This window comes from Thunnus albacares, chromosome 11 (genome assembly GCF_914725855.1).
Source record: "Thunnus albacares chromosome 11, fThuAlb1.1, whole genome shotgun sequence".
Lineage (NCBI taxonomy): Eukaryota > Metazoa > Chordata > Actinopteri > Scombriformes > Scombridae > Thunnus > Thunnus albacares.
In genome coordinates, this window is record NC_058116.1 from 32,050 (window position 1) to 41,055 (window position 9,006).

Here is a 9,006-nt window from a genome sequence, read left to right on the forward strand (position 1 = left end):
TGGAAGACTGCTGGAGTGTTGGTCAATCTGAATGGCATCACCAAGTACTCAAAATGGCCAAGTGGGGTATTAAAGGCAGTCTTAAACCCATCTCCTGCCTTGATCTGGACTAGATGGTAAGCGTTTTGCAGATCCAATTTCATGAACACCGTGGCTCCCTGGAGAGGTTCAAAAGCAGAGCAGATCAAAGGCAACGGGTATTTGTTTTTGACAGTAATATTGTTCAGGTCGCGAAAGTCAATTCAAGGTCTTAGAGTCTAATCCTTCTTAGCCACAAAGAGGAATCCCGCCCCCAGAGGGGACGAGGAGGGCCGAATGATGCCAGCTGCTAAGGAGTCCTAATATATATATATATTTCTTTATAGCCTCTCTCTCCTGGCAAGACAGATTATAAAGACAGCTAAAAGGTAAGGGAGCTCCAGGAAGAAGGTCAATGGCACAATCATAAGGCCTATGAGGTGGCAGAGACAAAGCGCAGTCTTTTCCAAACAACTCACCCAAGTCATGGTACTTGCTCCTGGTTCTTGTGGGCATCTTGATCTGTCTAGACGTCGCTCTCACAAACAATTATCCAGCCTGATAGCAAGGGAGACAAGAGTATTCGGGTTAGACAGTTCATCCCGGGAAGTCAGCTCAACCTTCATCTGTTTGTTCAAACCCTTAATGAATACTCCCCATAACGCCTCCTCATTCCACTGGGTATCGGCAGAACAGGTCCAAAAATAGAGTAATCAGCAACAGTCCGATTACCCTGCCTGACACTCAACATAGGAAAAAGCAATAGTAGGATCATTAGTGAATACTGCCTCAGCCCAATCCAAAGATTGGTCTGATAAAAAGGTCAGGGATTGTTGTGGAACACCTTTTCACACTGGAGAAGGAAACCTCTGCACTGGTCCAATTCTCCAACAAAGGGCTGTGGGTCTGTGGTGTGGGACTCTGAGTGGCGGAGGTGCCAGTGCAGGAGCTGAAGGAGCGAGCTGTGGGGGCTGAACAGTATAGGCTGGAGGAGATAATGAGGAAGTTAACGGAGAAACTTGCTGAGTGAGTTGGTGATCTGGTTTACCATGTCTTGATTGCTCTCAAAAAGACTCTGTAACGATTGTTCATGCTGTCTGAGTAAAACACCTTGACCACAACAAACTGCTTGTTGTAAAGAGGTGGTATCAGGAGCTGTGCCTGCCATGTCCATGTTGGCCAGATTGTTCTGTTATAATTACTTGGTTTAGGACCCGAAATGCAGGACACAGACTCAGACAAGAGTGGTTTAGGAAAGGGTTTATTGCGAGCAGTTGGATTGATATCACAAGAGTCCAGTGTATGAGCAGGGCAGAGAGTGGCAGAAGGAGCAGGTGGAGATGGAGCAGGTGAGGGGTTTTGTGTAGTCAGCAGGCTGGGTAGGTGATGAGTGGAAGATCCAAAACCAGGGGTAGATAACAAAGATGAAGCTGTTCGTGGTTGGCAGTGGTGGTAAACCGGAGTGGTAACCTGGTGCACTCAGAATAAGCAAATGCAAACTAATATGAAGCTCAATAAACAACATCTTGGCCTGATGTTGATACCGTGGGGTAGACTGAATGATCTGGTAGAGTCTTGAAGGATTAGCCCAAGTTTTATACTGCAAAGGCTTGTTAAGTTGATAGATGATCAGCTGCAGGTGCACTGGTTGAAAAGTGGGGAGAGGGAAAAACCAGGACGCCACGTCCAGCATACACACAAACACAGAGAGAGACACTGGGTACAAAACCACACACACCCACACACAAGGGAGGGGAAAAACAGAGGAGAGCACAGGGAATATGGGGGACTCAATCCACTCCTAACAAAAACGTGCTGCAGGCACGAAACCTACTTCCAACTGAATCATACATGAATCTATAGATTAAATTTCATGACTATTTCATAGATTGCCGTGAGACTGGGTTGGATTATGAATCAATATTGATATGTAGATATGTTCAGGCCTGGACTCTTATCAAGCATGAGAAATTTGGGGCAGATTGGACAATGTAAAGTCAAGTTATAACAACTTATTAACAACTTAAATAATCCGAACATGTCTTGGGCAACATTCACCAGCACACCACACCAAGGCCGTTCCATGAAATATAAAAAGCTTTGCAATTTAGCATCACAAAAGTGTTTAGATGTAACCTACCAAATTTGAAGTCACTCGGGTTACATCTCTAGGGGGATTTTGTTTAAGTACAACAAAAATGCAAAGTAGATTAAAAATGGCTGACTTCCTGTTGGACTTAGGGTATGGCTCCAAGAGGCTTTTTTTTAAGTCTGGAAATGGTACATCTGCATACCAAATTTCGTAAATCTACGTCAAATTTAATGGTGGGGACTTTGACTTTGAAATTTTCCAGGGGGCTTCCTTGAGCCATTTTGCTCCACTCATGCCCAAGACCTATATCAGACATTAAGTTACTTGACTTCTGATTGATGTCCAAAGTTTTATGAGTTTTTGCTCATCCTAAAGGCCTCAAACATGTGTTCATAAAATTAAAATTGACACACAAAATTCAAAATGGCTGACTTCCTGTTGAGCAAAAAAATAACAACAATTATCTCAAGAATAATGAGAGCAATGAACCCAACAAATTTAATGACCATCAAAGAAACGTTGTTGATGGCCCTGTGTTTGGGGGCGCTATGGAGCCCGCTGGCCACGCCCAAGTCCAATCATTACAGATTACATTACTCCGCTTCTGAGATGTGTGCCAATTTTCATTAGTTTTCAAGCATCCTAAGCCCCTCAAAAATGCAATGACATGTTATAATAATAATAATAATAATAATATTCTGTGTTTATTTTTTTATTGGGACAGTATACAGTTTTTAACATAAAAGATGCCGTGCACTGGAGTTAGCTCAAAGCTAATTTACATCTGCAGTCCCCCACAATCAAAACATACAACAGCTCAACAACGCTGACTGCCCAAAATGCAGTGCGACGAAATGGTATGGTACAATCTTGTATAGAGGATATTCTGGAGGATCTAGTAGAACTAACTGAGCAAGTGTACACAAAGTCACATAGTGGAGGAGGGGCCAAACCATTTCAAATTTTATAAACTAGGCACAAATTTGAGAATAGTCTAAAATTGTCAAAGCTCAGTAAATTGTATTTCTCCAGTAGCCTACAGTAATGGAAATGCATTGGCTTTTTGTGTAGAGTTTTTAGAGTTTGTTTGTATAAGGACTCAAGAGGTTTTATGGCTGCTTCTCCAGCCTGCCCCCTACACGTGATGCAATAAGACATATGGGAAAGAATCATAGTATGCAGAAATATCTTGGCTGCATCCAAAGAGAGACAGTTTCTAATATGTCTTATATTTGCTAAGTTGTACTTTATGGTTTTAATCATTTTTTTAACATGTTTCTTAAAGTTCAAATTTGGATCCAATGTCACACCAAGATATTTAAAATCGGTAACTATGTCAATCTTTTCACTTTTGATTAAAATATCAGTGTTAGGAGGTTGTACCATGGTTTTAGAGAAAAAAATACCTTTTGTCTTGTTTACATTTAGACTCAGACATGATTGATCAAGCCAATGTGTGATCCTTTCCAATGCAATTGTTAGCCTAGCAGCAGCTAACTAAGCTCTTTTTGCATGTGTGTACACAGTGGTGTCATCTGCATACATTTGTAGTTCTACATCATGACACTGTTGAGGGAGATCATTAATATATAGGCTAAATAATAGGGGACCTAACACTGACACTGAAACACCCATTGCGCACTTCATGTTACTGGACGGTGTGTCACCAACTTTAACACATTGTATCCTATTAGATAAATATGAAGACATTCATGCCAGTGAGAAGTTAAATTTAGAGATTTTTGATATTAAAACATCATGATTGACTGTGTCAAATGCTTTATGCAGATCTAAAAATACAGCACCAACTACTACTCCTTTGTCAAGTCTTGATTTAATTTGCTCTACTAAGTGCAAAGTAGCAGTTTCAGTGGAATGATTTGCTCTAAAGTCAAATTGCATACGCCAAAATTGCTTGTATTACGAAATGTTGTCAGTTGTTGTTAATGACAACTTTCTCAGCAACCTTTGAGAGCACTGGCAGTATACTTATTGGTCTGTAGTTACTGGCTTCAAGGCGGCGTGACAATGGCACATTTCAAGTCATCAGGAAAGGAGCTGTGTTTAAAAAACAAGTTAATTAAATGAGCAATAGGGGGAGTTAAAATATCTTTGTGTGATTTGACAAACATGGTGTCAAATTAGAAAGCATCTCTATTTTTGGAGCTTTTTAAGGAGCTGATGATTTTGTTTACTTGTAACTCATTAGTCTCTACCAGCTCGAAAACCTGGCCTGTAGCATCTATAGAAAAAATATCCAGTTTCCTTTTCGTAAATTTTTTTCCTAACTTATATACAGACTCAAAAAAAATGATTAAAGACAGAAGCAACAATGAGATGATCTTCAATTAACTTTCCCTGTACCTTGAGTTTAAAATCTCCTGAAAATTTTGGGTCCCTCCTTATGAGAATATCAATATTTTTTATTATATATTTTTACCTTTATAACTTTTACTATTACTTGTTGTTCTAGTTGTTCTAGTTTCTCTGTGATCATTTTTAGTTTTTTCTGCTAAGATTTATCCTCCCAGTTCACATTAAAATCACCCATAAGTAATAATTTTTTGTTGAGATTGCACTCTTTCAAGACTTCTGTGAGTTGATCATAGAAAGAGCCATCTGCAGAAGGGGGCCTATAGACACCTATGATGTTAAAAGACATTTGTTTCTTGTGTTACCCGCATTGTAAACCACACGTTCACATTTGAAATCGTCTCTCACATAAGAAAGCACCTCTCCTCCTTCCATCAGGTCTGTCTCTTCTGAAACATTGGTATCCGGGCACCATGAACACATTCGCAGGAGGTGTTTGTTTCAATTATGTTTGAGTCAGACAGAGAAAGTCCAGATTTGAGTCAGACAGAAGATTGGTTAGCTGATTGCTTTTTGCACTAATGCCTCTGATGTTAAAATGTATACTGAATGGCCCCCTCAGTTTCATCCCATAAAACTTTTGCATGATTGACAGTTTGGAAGGTTTTAAATAACCTCTGCCTCCTCACTGCAGAGTTTGGACACACAGTGGTGTCAGCAGCAGATTTTGTGAGAGAGACACTGAACCTATCAAGGTTTCCACAGCCCCGTAGTGAAAAGTTATTCATTGAGACATCATGCCTGGTGTTAAAAAAGTGGATTTAAGGGAGAGGCCCAGCTCAGAAAGTTGCTGCTCATTCGTCACTGGCACCAGAGGAGTCCCAGACACACTCGGGCACAAATCAGCATTGAAGTTCTGCAGCACTGTAGGGGTCACTGGTCAAGGATTTAGCTGAACATCTCCAGAGAGAAGGATCAGCATGAAGAGGAGTTATGATGAAAACTCACTGTAGGAGCGTCAACTGGCCATAAGCCAGCATTTGCCCCAAGCTCAATCACTCGGTCTCCCAGCTGTTCTCCATCAATGTTGATTGCTCTGGCCAGACAGACACGCACAGGGAATACAGGAGTGAGTACCAACAGTAGTCCAAAAAGCACTCCATGAAACACAACCCAGGTGTTTTTGCTGATGAAACACTGCTTTGAATTTGATGCAGTTTTTGACAGGCAGGCTCTGTGGTACAATAAACAGCCTCGGATGACAGTCCTATGTGGCAATCCCATCCAGGATCCTGGTGGCCAGATGGTAGAAGCTCCTCTTAAGCCCCTCTGCACCGGCCCAGTGCACCCGGAACCTCCTCTCAACCTCAGCAGGGAGAAAAAGCTGCCACCCGGGCGGTTAGGAACCCCAGTGGATCCATGTGACCAGGACTGTTTCTTCGATGTTGAGATGGATATACAGATGGTCTTACCATGTTTAATCTGATGTTTACATTTGGTAACCTGGACTGGCCTGGTAGCAAAGTCGGCAGGGGGGTGAGCTGACCCTCTCCCCATCCCGATGAGTGACCCCCAGTCATATGCCATCACTTCTTGAGTCCAGGGTGAATAGAGAGGCTCCAGCATGCATGCATTACATTACCAGCAAGGATCCTTTAAGTTTTCTTTTTCATTTAAAAAAATAACTCTTCTGTTAGCTTCTTTAGTGTTGTATCTCCTTTGGAATATTGGGAACAGCAGGTAGCATTTAGCAGTTGTAATCTCTACAAAAACAATGGGTTACTGGCACTTTTGGTGCCAGGGGCCATTTTGTGCTCAGGCCCAGGGGATGCCATGCATTTAAACTATTTTTTTCTACTACTGTAGTTGTAACCACTGCTTCAACTTACCATAAAATAATTACTGAGACCATATGAGTGTAACAACTCAGCAGAATTTATTTAGCGTCTGGTAGCAGTTTACTACTTACATCCAGTTATTTTTGTGAATTGCTGTACTGGAGCATAGCTATCCTTATTATACTTAAGATAATCACAGAGTATCTTTATCCTACTCCCTTACATACCTTACAGATATGAAATTAAAGGAAACTTATACTTCCATTAAAATTAAATGGATAGTTATAGATGCATAGCAAATTGAACTCTGGTAACAAATCAGTATCTTCGAAAATTGGCTTAATAACATTAACAATTACAGGTTCAACCTGAAAATGTATTATGTTGCCCTTAAAATGTAAAGAGTCATTTCTGAGTCCATGGACTAGTAAAACCTAAACTGTCTGTTTTTTTAAAAAAATGTGTCTCTTTTATTAGGAATCCAAAGGGGACCTTTAATTGTCTTTAATTGGTAAATTAAATTCCTAAAGTTGTCCAGGAGGTTTTGTATCAGCAGGGGTCAGTTCCTCTCCAATAGCCACAGGGAACAAGCGGTCCCTCTTCATCCGAAGTCCACCTCAAAGTTAACAGGAGAATATCACATAAGCAGGTGATTTGAGGCTAGTGAGTGCAGAGAGTGAACAACTAGCTCCAGGGCCGGCTTTACCCATTTTGTTGCCCTGGGCAAGATAAAGATTTGGTGCCCCCGCCCCAACCACATTCCACCCAAATTACCCCAGTACTGCCTCATCACCACCCACTCATTCTACAGTAAAAATATGGACAACACACCACAATTGTTTCAAGACAAAAATATATATATATTTTTTTATAAATTATAATTACTTCTCAAACAAACATATCACGTATCAAGAAGAGTGAATAAATGGTTCAATATTACAAACTACCTGTTAGTAACATACAGACACTGGCACTTCATTATTCATAAATTACACTCGATAGATGACTCCCTCCACGATGCCATGTGCCTAAAATGTTCTGGACTCTTCTCATGGCTTTTGAGTATTTCACTGCAATTTTTCCAGTCATTGAGTCCATTACTGATTAGTTTGTGGTTTTTTTGTGACAACAGCTCGGAATATACCACTCAGCTTCTCTTGATTTTCCCTCCATTCACTAATTTTCTGTAAGGTGGTGGTGATGGGAACTTCTCCCATCCTCTCCTTTTTGAAATGTAGAGTCTTATTTTACCTGATATGGCCTGTGCTGACTATCTCTGTCCTCATCATATCAGACAGAATCTACAGCTGCTGCCTTGATGGACTCACATACTTCAGGATATGTTCCAGTTGATGGTGTCTGCAGGCTGTAGAGTAGTAGCAGTGGATGTTGTGTCTGTTGTTCCCTCACCTGCAGGCAAATCTAAACATACATGCAATCATAGTTATTAATCCTTTAGTAAGAACACACAATGACTCATAAATTACAACCCATCAGGCAATAAACACATCTGAAGCATAAATTATTGATAACAGTTGACCAGTACCGTTCAATTACATGAGTGAAAAAAGGTCAAGAGTCCAGGTTTAAATTAATTTTGATGGGAATAAGTTATTCTAGTTTTACTGTGTCCTGTAGACAACCTAAATAAATATAGATGGTTGCAGTCTAATATTGATTATTATTTAAGTTAGCTGTGTTCCTTTTCCTACTATAGAAATGATATTAATGATTCAATATATTTTATTGTGCTAGTGTTACCATGATAATGGAAGTATGTAAGAAACCATTTAATAATAGATAATAAAAATGAAAAAAATATATGAATGAATGAAAATAAAAGAAATTAAATGTGTGTGTAAGCTGCAGTTCCCATGGCTTTCTATCACTGTGAAGGGTTAGAAAATGGTTAAAGGTTTGGTCACAGTATTGATATAATAAAAATAGATTCACTAGCATTCGTTTGTGGACAAAACATTCCAGATGTACAGGATGAGTTACATATGTTCATAACTGATTGTGAATATTTGATAGAATTCGAGTAAAATGTGTTTGGAATTTGTCCATATTGGCATTAGTTACATAACTGCAGCTGTAACATACAATGAACAGAACTCACCTGCTGCAAGCTGTGTTTCACTGCAGGTAGCTGGAATGTTTGATATGATGTTAGATGTTGCTTCACCTGCAGCTGTATTCAAACATACAGAACATCCAGACTGTTACACCATTGCATTAAGTTCATTGTGTCATTCTACTGCATATAAAGTAGCACTGTACAAATAAACTTTATTTAATTTGACTAAGACCTACATTTAATTAGTAACAATGTGTAATTGTAACATTCAACAACAACAATAGTTATAATAATGACAACATAGCAGTTTATGATCAATTACACAGACCACATATAACTGGCTCAACTGACCTGCTTCAGAGTGTGGTGTAGATGGGAGATCAGATGTAACTTCTCCAGCAGCTGGAGGCTTTTGCAGATATTCCTGAAAGCATCTGGACAGTTATAGAGTAGATATTAGCTTGAGGTTTCTACCCGTTAAAGGGGAGTTTTTCCTTACCGCTGTCGCCAAGTGCTTGCTCATGGGGGAATTGTTGGGTCTCTGTAAATTAAAGAGTACGGTCTTGACCTGCTCTATGTGAAAAGTGCCTTGAGATGACTTCTGTTGTGATATGGCGCTATATAAATAAAAATTGATTGATTGATTGATTGATAAAAATAAAAAAAAC

The 9,006-nt window shown here is 39.8% G+C and overlaps 1 long non-coding RNA gene across 1 annotated transcript; it reads right to left on the minus strand.

Moving 5' to 3' along the window:
- Window positions 1–7,170: 7,170 nt before the first annotated feature.
- Window positions 7,171–8,766, minus strand: LOC122992429. Its single transcript, XR_006406047.1, has 3 exons — window positions 8,690–8,766; window positions 8,381–8,452; window positions 7,171–7,683 (listed from the first exon to the last, which is right to left on the minus strand). It is a non-coding gene; the product is annotated as an uncharacterized LOC122992429 (long non-coding RNA).
- Between the last annotated feature and the right edge of the window lie 240 nt (window positions 8,767–9,006).